Source organism: Thermobia domestica, chromosome 10 (genome assembly GCF_964235325.1).
Source record: "Thermobia domestica chromosome 10, izTheDome1.hap1.1, whole genome shotgun sequence".
Taxonomy (NCBI): domain Eukaryota; kingdom Metazoa; phylum Arthropoda; class Insecta; order Zygentoma; family Lepismatidae; genus Thermobia; species Thermobia domestica.
In genome coordinates, this window is record NC_137463.1 from 94,139,630 (window position 1) to 94,153,049 (window position 13,420).

The window sequence follows — 13,420 nt, forward strand, 5'->3', positions numbered from 1 at the left end:
TTCTGCCACATTTCCTCTCAACAACTGACGTCAGAATGAATTGGTTGGAAAATGATCTTTCTCAGTCTGAATATTTCCACCAGAGCGTTGACGCAGCTCAGGTGAAAGAAGGAAAGAAGGAATGACGCAAATAAAGCATCTGGAAAATTAAATATCTTTGAAGGATTTCATTCTTTTATTTCGCTGGTTCCTAATTTGTGCTTTGTGAAAGGTTAGAGGAGCGCAGGCTATTGAAAGAAAAAATGAAATTTTGTATATATTCAGCGACAGTAAAATGCCGTGTTCATTCACGTAATTTTTAACTATTATGTATTTTGTACATCCTAATTTTTAGGGAGTTCGGTGTACCAAAACGCCTTTATACAGGATGTTTCGAAACAATATCGACAACGTTTGGGAGGTGATTTCTAACACCAAGATAAGACAAAAAGTATACACAACATGGGTGCATTTCGGAGTTACAGGGTGCTGAAAACATGAGAAAATGAAATTTATAGGGTTATAGCTCCAATATTGTGGGGCCTACCGTAGTCGGGTCAAGATTTCACTTAAGAACTAATATGTGCGCTATCCAAAAATATACGTTTCGGAATACTGCCGTAGTCACGCAACAATTTTTATAGAGGGAATTAGGCTACGACGTACAATTTGAAGTACTCACCAACTATTTCTATAAAAAATGTTACGAAAGTATTGCAGTGAGTTTGCTGCGGGCGTATAATTTGAAGTACTCATCAACTACCTCTATAAAAATTGTGAAAGTACCGCAGGATTCTAAAACATGAATATTTGGATAGAGCACATGCTAGTTCCTAAGTGAAGTCTTGGCTCGACTACGGTAGGTCCCATAGTATTGAAGCTGTGGACATTTAAAGTACATTTTCTTTTTCATGTTTTCGGCACCGTCTAATTCCGAAATGACGGTTTTCTGCACCCAGTATGGTCTAACTTTTTGTCTATCTTCGTGTCAGGAATCACTTCCCAAACGTTGTCGGTGTTGCTTTGAAACATCCTGTATATTTACCCCTCGGTCTGTGTCCGTTTGTCTGAGAAAAGAAACGAATCTGAAGAATTTCTGGATGGATCAAAATCAGATTTTGTCATGATGTAGAGAGTCAAAAGTCAGGAGTTGCGTTCGTTGATGGACATCAAACCGGAAATGATAGAAATCAATTTCCGGTTTTAACGTTAAGCACAATAGAGGAAAAACGGTAATAGAAAGCGAGATGGGAGGTTCCTGCAATCGATTAAATGTTCCAAAAATACATTTTTATCTCCTTTTTTTTAACTACCTATCAAAACTGTAAGTGGTACAGTCCATTACAATTTCCGGTTTCAATATTAATCTATATAGAGAAAAAATGATAAGACATAGCGAGAAGTAGTTATTTTTTAAATGATTTAACATTATAAGTATATGCACTATCTTTCCACTTAACACTTTCTTTAATCCGAAATTGACAGAAATCAATCCCTTCGAGTTTTACGCTATAGCGTAACAACGATGATAGGAGCGGGAAGAGATTTTCTGTAGTCGATAAGCTACTAAATATCTGATCTCTCTACTACAACTGGAGTAGGCAGAAATCTGCTACAACTTCCAGTTTCAACATTAACTGAGAAAGTATCACAATATAGAAACCAAATTTCTGCAGGTAGTGTACACGTGACAGTACTACTTATTTTTGTGCAGTGTATTTTACATACATTCTTTTTCAATATTATATGATTTTTTCCCCCTTAAACCTCATCTATAAAGCACGTATTGTGATAGAAAGGTATGGGATTATTGTTTGAGATTACAGTAGAGCGTCGATTATCCGAACGTCGGTCAACCGAATTACCGCTTAACCGAACTGTGTACTCGCTCGCACCTGTTACTCTCCCAACCCTACCGTCCATCATCCCCCTCACTCCCAAACCAAGTTTCCCACAGTAGTCGCCGCACTGAGCCACCGCTGGCGGAACATTGCTTCTAATGGGGCCTTCATAAGCCGCTGCTGACCGGCCAAGCCTCCAGTCGCTGTGTTTCAACAATCAGCACACTTGTTTTTATGAATAAATTTACTGTACAGTACTTCTTTTTGGCAAATAAACATGTACAGTTCGTTTATCCGAACAAACCAGTTTTCCGAACACCTATGTCCCCCAATTACTTCGGATAATCGACGCTCTACTGTATTTTTATTTTAAAAAAATGCAGATATACCAATACAGAAGTCTCTGAGTTTGCAATTCGACTAATATGTCTGAAATTGGTAGTCGTTTCGCCAAGGCCAATTCTCGAATTCTACGGAATTGTTTATTTACCACTAACCCCAGTCCCTCCCTCACAAAAAAATCGTCGATGCCGATGTTAGGTGTCATGCAGTTTGGACCGCAACATCAATAACTATCAAGGGTGGGTGTATCGATCAATTATCAATACCAATACATATTATAATTAATTAATGACTACTGATAGAGATTATTAGGTATATATACCTATTTGCATTCACTACGATTGTTAATCGCGAAACAAAGCAAACCAATTTATTATTATAAAACTAATATCTTGTGACAGATTCCCCAACTAACCACTTGGCTTCATCAGACACTGATGAAACTGACACCAAGATATTAGTTTTATAATTATAAATTGGTTTGCTTTGCTTAGCAATTAGTTTATTTTTGATTATAGTATAATAGGCAGAGCAAGTATAATGAATATTACAGTTAATTATTATTTCAAATTAGTCCTATGTTACGAAATGAGTGACAAAAGTACTGTATCCTTAGTTATCGTATACTAGAATAAAATCCAAATCAAGATCTGCATTTTAAAAATTCCGCATATTTTACACACCTCGAATTTTCAGTGGCCAAAATAGAATTAAAAAGTGTGGGAGCATATGCGGCGAACCTTGATAATTATGCTAAAGGTAATCGTTCATCTTATACACACAGTTTGAAGTACGTTTGATTCTGATTATTAATATTTCCACTCATGCGTGGTTCGATTTCGGCTTGCACAAATATTGTGTTGGACAAGCATCACGTATGTGGGTCTTCTTGGCGTTTTCTCCACTTTCTACGTTTCACTATTTTTTTTTATTATCATCATCAGCGGTCTCACTGGCCTCGAAGCTTAATTGTGAGAAATTAAACAACAACAACAACAACAACTACTACTACTACTACTACTACTACTACCGGTACTATTATTATTATTATTATTATTATTATTATTATTATTATTATTATTATTATTATTATTATTATTATTATTATTATTATTATTATTATTATTATGGGCTGCGCTGGCTCAGTGGTAGAGCGTTCACCTCTGGTGCTCGGGGTCCGGGTTCAAACCCTGCTCCCGCCAAGTGAACTTTGTGGTGGACAAACACTGTGTCTGTGGGTTTTCTCGGGATTCTCCCGTTTCCTCCCACTTTCTTTATTCCACCATTTCATTCATCTCTCATCATCACCGTCTCCTTTAGCCTAACCGGCATAACCGTGGGACGTAAAACTCAAAAATTTCATTTCATAATTATTATTATTATTGCTATGAGTTCTTATTTGCATTTCACTCACTGGTATAATCCTAGAAATTAAAAATAATATTTTTTCAGTTTTGCACAGTGGTAAGTAACACTGGTGACAAGGTTTAACAGTTAAATTACCTGGTTAATGATTTGTCTCGAGAAGTAAAGACGTCCATTTTTCTCCACTTGATTAACAGTTAAATTTCAGTTTCCCCGTTCAAGACAGTCTTAAAACATTACTGTGTTGTTGCATTACATAACAGTAAGGACATATTAAAAAAAAAAAAAAACTCACTTTATGACTGTGTTTATATACCTTCTGTAGCTCTTACCCTTATTCCATCTGTAATATTTTCCATAAGTAGAAGCTATTTTGTATATACTTAAACAAACACAAACTATTTGCTAAGCAAAACAATATATTCACATAAAAAACTACATACGTGTTACAGTTTCGCCAACTAACATTTTGGCTTCATCAGACACTATCGATTATCCTTATTCCATGTTTACTTGTTTGCAAGATACTTCCGTTGAAACTATATTTTTTTTTCTTGAAACCATAGTTTCCCATTCTTGTTTCTTGAAATAAGAAGCATGACAAAAATAGCTGGGACAACGGTTTATTGGGACAATAGCTGGGACAACACGATGGCGGTATGATAAGAACAGTCACATCTGGTGCGAGGGGTCCCTGGTTTGATCTCTGGTTATGCGAGTTTGTGGTGGACATCATCCTGTTCGTGGTTTTTCGCGATGTTATCTCCTTTCCTCCCACAATCTTATTCCACCCATTCTTTCATAATCATTTACTGTTAATAATTATTCATGTTCTTTAGCCGAAAGACTGAAACATGGAACATAAACTTAGGGATTTTATATCATTTCATTTTCAGTGATATTAGAATTCTGAAAGTGAATGATAATGAATAAACTACAAAAATAATGGGACACGATGGCTCAGTACAAGCGCTTACCTTTGGGGTGAGGGGTCTCTGGTTTGATCACATCTCATGTGAGTTTGTAATGGATAACATTATGTTGAGTGGGTTTTCTCGGGGTTCTTTCACTATTATTATGATTATTAATACTAAGTATTCTACCTTTCGACAGATTCTGGAACAAATGAGTTTTTTTTTTTTTTAATTTACATTTAGGCGAGGAAATGTTTCTTCAATGTTTTTCGACTTCCAGCTTCCTCTTTTAACTCCCAATATATTCTTCTATTATCCAAATCATCGATCAGTTGTGTTCTTCTTCCTATTCCTCGCTTTCCTTCCATCTTTTCTTGTATGACAATATAAAGAAGACAATTTCTTCTTAACATGTGTTCAATTAAATTGTCTTCCCTACGAAGGATGCTGGCTAGAAGTGTACTCTTCCCTCCTATCCGTTTTAAAACTTCTTCGTTTGTTGCTCTCTTTGTCAATTTTATGTCCTCCATTTTTCTCATTATATGTCAATTATTTTCATTCTTCCAAATAGTATGCGTCATGATCATTCAGTTTATTATAGGGGCCGCTGTGGCTCAGTGGTAGAGCGTTCACCTCTGGTGCTTGGGGTTCCGGGTTCAATCTCAGCCCCCGCGAGGAAGTGGTGGGTTTCCTCGGGGCTCTCCCGTTTCCTTCCACTTTCTTCATTTCACCATTTCATTCATTACTTCATCATCACCGTCTCCTTTAGCCTAACGGGCATAACCGTGGCACGTAAAACTCAAAGATTTCATTTTCAGTTTATTATATTAGCCCAAAAGGCATATTGGACTTGAAATTAAATGATTGATTTCTTTTCATTAAAAAAAAAAAAAAAAGAACTATAGCGTAGCGTAAATTTGCATACAGGTACACAGGCCACCGCTAGTACATAGCTAGAAGAGGAAGATGCGAGAGGGAACGTATTTAAGCTGAAAAACGTGAACACGCAATTAGAATGAACAAATCCGTAAACAATACATCCATGTTTGTTCCTTGAGATGTGTTAAAATTGTAATGGAATTATAGTAAGTTGATAACGTGCTTCTTTTAAATATAGTATATCTGGGAAAGTATCAATGTTCGAGTATATTCCCTTTGTATTTTTCTTTTCCTTGCACTGTTTATAAAATTTGGCGTCACGTAAGAACATAGAGATGGAACTTACTTCAATTCCAACTTCTCTCTCTCTCTCTCTCTCTCTCTCTCTCTCCTCTTTCTAAGTTTAAGCAATAAAAATGTCTTAAATATATTATTCTACTACTTTACAAATAAAATCGCTGGCCTTTTTCATGGTCTCTTGTTTACACTATCATCACATTAAAACCCTGTATCTATATTTTTATCTTTGTCAGAATACTAGAATTATGATCTCAAATCGCAGTTGTAGTGGCGGTAGTGTGTTGTTTAGTGGCTTTTGTCATATTTTTCTGTCCGTAAATCCCGTAAAAACCCCACGTACTAGAGGTCTGCACGGGTCGGAATTATTAATGAGAGGCCCGACCGGAGTCCGAAATATTTTTTAGCATTTAGGCCCAAGCTCGTGTGATAAATGAGTCCGTATTACAGAAACTTAATAATTAACGTAAAATTGTATTTTTCTTTACAACAATTAGAGGTTTAATTTTACAGTTGTGCTTTAAAAGTTGTCCAGAAAGAACGGTCCAATGAATATTGTTCTACAGTATATTTACAAAGTTAGGCCCGAGAAATATGGTTGTATACTTAAAAATTTACTGCCTGAGCCCGGCCCACGCCCAAAGTGATGTATGCTTTGTAGGCCAGAGTCCGGCCCGCGGGCTTTGCCCAAGCCCGTGCAGACCTCTACTACGTACACGAGGGTACTCCTGTTATTGACCTTTCTTGTCAGAAGTGAGTTATCTACCACTGAACCACCGTGCTGATGTTGCGTAAAATCATTATGCGGCTATTGTATCATTTGCTTTTATATTCTTGTACACGTCATCGAGAGTAAATTTTCAACCTTGTATATCACAGGATACTTCAACTTGTAGACAAATGCTGGTCAGAAGCCATATTTGTTGTTCTATCGCAAGTAATATTGATAACGTTTATGATTGGATTATTCAGAGTTAAATCTCGTTTCTGCACCGAGGTATTGTAGTTTTGTCAATGAGTATACTGAACTCCAAATGCATATGCGTGAATGCCAAAAGCGTTACACTTAACTGAGTACTATTATAATTAATTAACTCTCTGTTTTACACATTTATTATTGTTTCACATGTTAAGTCATATAGAATAATATGCAATTGTTTACATCCACAGGCGAAGCCCTACACTTCTCAGATTTATTAAATAAGAACACATTACAATGCTCTTTAAGCCACCGTCTTTAATTAATATCTACGAACCCAAATAACTAACATTTACACAGTTTAATTTGGCAGCTTTGGCAGCTAATGTTCAGTCACAGAAAACTAAATACTCTCTGCCCGACTCAATATACAAGTATCAATTAATTCCCAACAGGTGTATGGGACGTGGACGAACAGTTGATTCAAACTACAAACTATCACCAGAAATCGAATTCGAGTCTTCCGCTTTGAAGGTATGTGTGCCAGCGTGTATTGACAGTGTTAAATAATGACAAATGTATCTTGAATTTGTAATATTAACCTTCAGGCATTGCAGGCCATGGAAAGGAATTGCTAGTCAAATGACGTACGTTCGACTGGGTGATGGAGTTGTTTCTTATCGACTTACGACTCTTAACATTTTGTCTCCTGTTCTAATCGATGTAAATATACTTGAATCCCCACGAAGTTTAAGTACTATATATGCTATAATGCTCCTATATTCACATCGCTAATTAACTTTAAACATTTTAGATAAAATTTCATATTTCCAATATATATATTTTTTAAATTTCTTTAGTCACATGTTGTTTTATCGCTTTAGTGTACCTTTTTTGAATAAAACAAATTTCAAATACACAAAGAATATCTAGCTCAGTCGTATTATGAAATATTTATGGGTAGATGACTTTTTTTTCTAAAATTTCCACCCGTCTCTTCAGGAGTCACTCCTGGTATGATTTTTTTTAAATATTTATGTCATCTCTCATAATAGTATAAATAGATATTTGAATTACATTTTTAGACTTCTAAACTATGTTGTATGCATATGTATCGGAAGTTTTAAAGAACAGCTTTTTCCGTCCGTCTGTAACAGATATCAGAGCAAGAACGATGAGAGATATGAAGATTTTTTTTTTAATGGATTCAGAGTGTCAAGAATGGATTCTGTATACTCTCGTTAACCCTCAACTGAAACCCGAAATGGTTCAAATTTCATTCCAGTCATTTCTGGATTCAGCGTTTATCGCCATAAAATGAAAACGGTAATAGATAGTGATAAGCTGTTTTTTGCGCCTCAAGGCAACATACCATGACTATCTGCAACAGTTTACCAATACCGAAAGTGATTCAAATTTGCTATTACTTCCGGTTTCATATGGAGGAAAACGGTAAAAGATATCGAGATGCGGTTTTTTGAAATCAATTCAGTGTCGCAAGAAAGGTTCCACCTCCTCCGTTAACCCTGTATATACAAACCGGAAGTGGTTAAATTAATCATTTGCAGTTTCAACATTTATTGCTATTGAACAAAAATGGTAATAGTGTCAATTGATCTGCAATTGATTCCGTAACACTACTGAAACTAGAAGTGGTTGAAATTTACTATTACTTCCGCTTTGAAATCTAATTTTTATAGAGTAAAACCGGTAAGATATATCGAGATGCGGTGTTTTGCAATCGATTCAGCTTCCCAATAATAGGTTGCATCCGCTCCGGAAATCTTGTACAAACTGGAAGTGGGTCAGTTTAACCATTTACGGTTTCAGCTTTTATTGCGATAGATTAGAAACGTAATAGGTAGCGACAATTGGGTTTTTGCAATCGATTCCGGGTCTCGATAGAATATAGTATCACAACCTGGAGGATCTCTTCCGAAACCGGATATGGTTGAAATTAGTACTCCTTCTGGTTTGAATACTGATTTCCGTAGAACAAAAATGGTAAGAGATATCGAGAAGCCGTTTTTTAAAAAAATGATTCATCTTCCCAAGAATAGGTTTCATCCCTTATGATAACCCTCTATACAAACCGGAAGTGGTTCAAATTAACTATTTCCGGTTTCAACATTTATCAGCATAGAATAGAAACGGTAATAAATATCGACAAACTTTTTTTTTTTTTTTTCAATCGATTCAGCTTCTCAAGAGAATATAAGTAATAGTTAATTATATTTCTGATGCACAGCAACTGGGAGCAGTATTCAGTGCTGCAAATTGGTTTCATTCTATAACCAACTGAAAACAAAGAAACATTCAAAATGGTAGTTTTATGATGTAACCACTGGACACAAGTTGTTAAAGAGACTCGTGCTATTGAAGTAAAATGAAATTAGAAAAGTTAACTTAATTGTAAGCATAGTTTTAAAAATCTCCTATTAACTATTACTATTATTACAAGTCACTGCAACTATTAGAACCATGAAACTAATTTTTTTGTAGTTTTATTGACGAAATATTCAGCTTTTCAACGATGTTGCTTCTGTGTTTTTCGATATCCCCACCACTTTTTGCCTGTAATGAATGATTATCACGAATGAGTCACGATATCAAGTAGACAAAGCACGTAAATGGGACACGCACGGTTTTCTAGAGGAGGATGTTTGTACAGTTTTAACATATAAAGTACAGCTTTTCGTGCAGATTTGTACATAATTTTCTGTTATCTTTTTTCTTCTACAGTCCAGAGCAGAATTAATGTGCTGAGGCTGTATTTGATAATACTGGAGCGTTGTTGGTCGGCAATGTGCATTATACACGAGAAGAAAAGAGAATTTTCGACTATTTTCCATTTTCATAAACTCTGACTGATATTGTTAATTCCATTCAACCAGTGCCTCTAATCTTATTCCAGAAAGGAATGTTTCACGATATAAACATTGCTAACTGTACGGGCTTTGGGGGCAGTACTACAGATAACCTAGTGTAGAGATGGTACTTGCAATTAAAGGATGCTACATTTGCTTCTATCCAGTTACTTCTAAATTTACCTCGTTGTATATGCTAGTATAAGGGAAGGGGCGTTCAAGTTTCTCACCGATGATTATAATATTATAATTGCAATATGATGAAATTTTAGGTGAACGTACTTTGTTCCTTTGGCTACAAGACCTTGTCAGTCAATGTAGCCTCCATCTGCTGTAATGCATCTCGTCCAACGTTCTTTCCATGCCTTGAATGCACTTTGGTAAAATTCATTGGCTGATTTTTATACCATTATTTTACACAAGAAATAGTGCCTTATCACTGACAAATGCTTTTCCTCGCAGGTGGACCTTCAGACGACCAAACGGGAAGAATTTCAAAAGGAGCCAAGCCTGGATTATAAGGAGGCTGGGGACGATTTCCCATCCCATTTTCATGATTTTATGCTGTATCATCATGGCTATGTGAAGCTTGGCATTGTCATGATGAAGTTTGATTACCTTACCTTGCAACTCCGGTCTCTTGATCTTAAGAACATATCGTACCGTATCCAATAACAAAAAAATAACGCTTCATTATTACCATTTTGAAGCCAAGGGATCAAAGTATGTTCACCTAAAATTTCATCATCATATTGCAACTAATAGAAGTATTATACCCATCTGTGCAAAATTTATTGAACGCCCTTTGTAGTACTCAGCTTGTTTTTTCCGTGTTCTCCTGTTGATACCTTTACATTTAAAGTGTACTTCCAGATTTAAACTATATTTAATTCAGACCACAGGCAACTATAGAAATTTGTTCACGATAAAATAGTCGACATTATACGTTATGGATGCTAAATCTCCTTTCTCTACTACTGTTTCTGTTCAATGAGACGATCGCGAGTCCGAAATATCACCCGGCAGTCTCTTTTCCACTATTGTTAACCCCTGCGTGGAATGGAAAGGGAAATGTCTCGCAGCTTTCCGAAGACCACGCATTGTACAGTCCGCAGCAAAAAACCTGCAGCATGAGCATGTAAGTTTATAGTGAAACTACATCTAACAGTGCAGGGAATCAACATAACGTCTTAAGTGGCACGAATCATACCAGGAGAAATCTCAGCGTCCTCCCCTGCACACTTATTTTGGAGCAAAAGAATTCGTCGTTTCACAATAAACTTACATTCTCATGTTGCAGGTTTTTTGCTGCGGACTGTACGATGATGTGTCGAGCAAGTGCTTGTTTGAGGAGTCCAAACCCTTAGTAGTCCGTTGATAAGGAGTCTGGGAATTTCACAGAGATAGGCAAATGTGGGATCATTTAAATTCCCATCTCTTCTCCCTTACTTCCGTAGAGCATGGACTGCCTAGGATGATGGATCAATATGGCTGCAGGCCTTATCCATATGAATCCATGCATTTGTTTTCGTTACCGTACAGGTAGGGGATATGTGTATCATACATGGAGATCCATGGCATTCTCCTGAGAGTAAGCAGTGTTGACTTTGGTGTTGGAAGGCACTTCGACAAGTGGCAGCGTTCCCCTACTGTAATCCCTCACCACGAGAATCCCTTAGTATACTTTTCCTTGCACTGCAACAGAAGAAGACAGAATGGCTTTTGTGCTTTGATGATAGAAACTGAATCTGCAAGGTATGTTTCATACAGTTTTTTTTTGAGGGGGGGGGGAGTTATGAACCTCTCCAAGATGTTGCGCTCAATAGGGCGGTGTCCGCGCTTGAAATGCGAGGTTCTTCCTGATGTGTTGGAAACTGTGCCTTTTAATACTCTGCGTTGGGCGATTGTCCTGTGTCACTGCTCTCCTAATGGCGCGCACTGTGTTGGAGATTCGAGTGTTCTGGGACCGTGTTTTTGTCACCATTTTCGGCCAACCACGTGCTACAAGAACCTATAGCACATATCGTCAGAAACTGAGACCCGCACCAGCTTTGCTTAGTATTAAACCTTTTTCTTTTCACTGCACTATTGTTGAGTGGCTATAAGGGCGGCAGAAAGTGTACAAATGATCCCTCGTAGAAATTTGACACTTTTCCCATCATCATTCCATGTATATTGCTCAACTGATATTCTTATCAAATGCATGCCCAAATGTAGCTAGCAATGTATCGGGACATAACCAGGCCCGTAGCCAGCTCCAAAATGTAGAAGGGCTTGGTAGAATTTAGGGGGAGGGGGGAGATGCCCTTCGTGAATGCGAACTTTGACATAACGGTGGCTAAATGGTCGTTCGGGAGGATGAGTGAAAGTCAACTATTATTACACGGGCAGTTTTCTGTGTATCACAAACAAGTTTTAGAATATAGTACCTAAGAATTAAGTACCCCGACCTCTGTGTGGTTAATAACCTATTAAATAACTGTTTTCTAATGATAATAATAATAATAATAATAATAATAATAATAATAATAATAATAATAATAATGATAATAATAATAATAATAATAATAATAATAATAATAATAATAATAATAATAATAATAATAATAATAATGCAGCTGCTTTGTTTTCAGCATTGTATTATGTTGGTTGCATTTTCAATCTTTATGCTCTCATCAACGAAAGTGCATCACAAAATTCACTGTATTTTTCTCACAGGTCACAGGCCAATGAACAGCAACGGTAATCTTGCCAAACGACGTAACAACAACATACCTGAGTTAATTTTGCCAAACTTACCGTATTACAAGAAATTTCACCGAGAAAGAATGAAATTGGAGTTTATCGACACTTATTTGAACGCAAGTAAATCTGACAATGTTACTTGCGTTACACTTCTCTTCTTCCGGTTGCAGTTAGGGTTGTAAGTACTTATGTGAATATATTGAATTACACATACGTAAAAATACTTTTATAAATAGTTGCATAAGGTAAAATGTTCCATTCATCTCCTATTTGAAAGAAATTATGCATTATATGCATAAACCTTCGTTATTTCTGACAGAAAAGCGATCCATTTGCTACTGATCCATTCTTATTAAAATTTGAATATTTTATTCAACCACACTATCCAAAATATACTCGTAAATGCATACTGCAGACTGCAGTGTTGTACATTCGTGTTAAAAACAAAACTTCTCAAAAGCTCCTTTAAACCCGTTTTCAACAAATTGGTTATGTATTGAATTATTATTCTTTTGGCGGGAGGGGCTCTTTCGCATCAGAATAAGCATCAAAATGTACTGTCTGTAGGTGCGAGTAACAACATTTAAAAAACAGTTCAAGATTTAAAAAACTACATGACCTCTTTAGGTGAATTTAGCACACGCGACTTTGTAGTCTGTGGTCTCTGGTTCTACTCCCACCAGTTCTGGACCACCAACATTTTCTGGTGTTGACCCATCATAATCATGAAGGGTTGGTAGCTCAGTGGTAGAGCACTCACTTCTTCTGCTGCATGGGATCCCTGGTTTGATCCCAGCTTTCGCCAAGTGTGTCTTGTAGTAGGCAACCACCATTACGTGGATTTTCTCATTCTGTTCCCTCATACTTTTATTTTATTTATTTATTTTTTCATTTCACCGTTTTGTTAGTCTCCCTTAGCATCCAAGGCATAATCGTTTGTCGTAAAACTGAAGACTTCATTTCATTTTTTCATCATCATGAGACAATTGGGGAACTACGTGAATTAAAAAGTTGCGATCTCAGGTCCAGAAAGTCAGAAATAATGACACCTGAAGGCTGATGCCCTGACCACGCATCACCACGTTGAACATACTACATTTGACTAGCCATAGCCCTTTATGGGTTTAACTGTAGTACTTGTTTCTATATGTTAACTAATTTCATCAGTATGTCAAACCAGATGACTAAAGACAATTAAAAAAATGAGACTTTTTGTTATCTGTCTCATCTGCGATTCACCTCACCTCTGCATTCTAAAATAAAATATTGTAC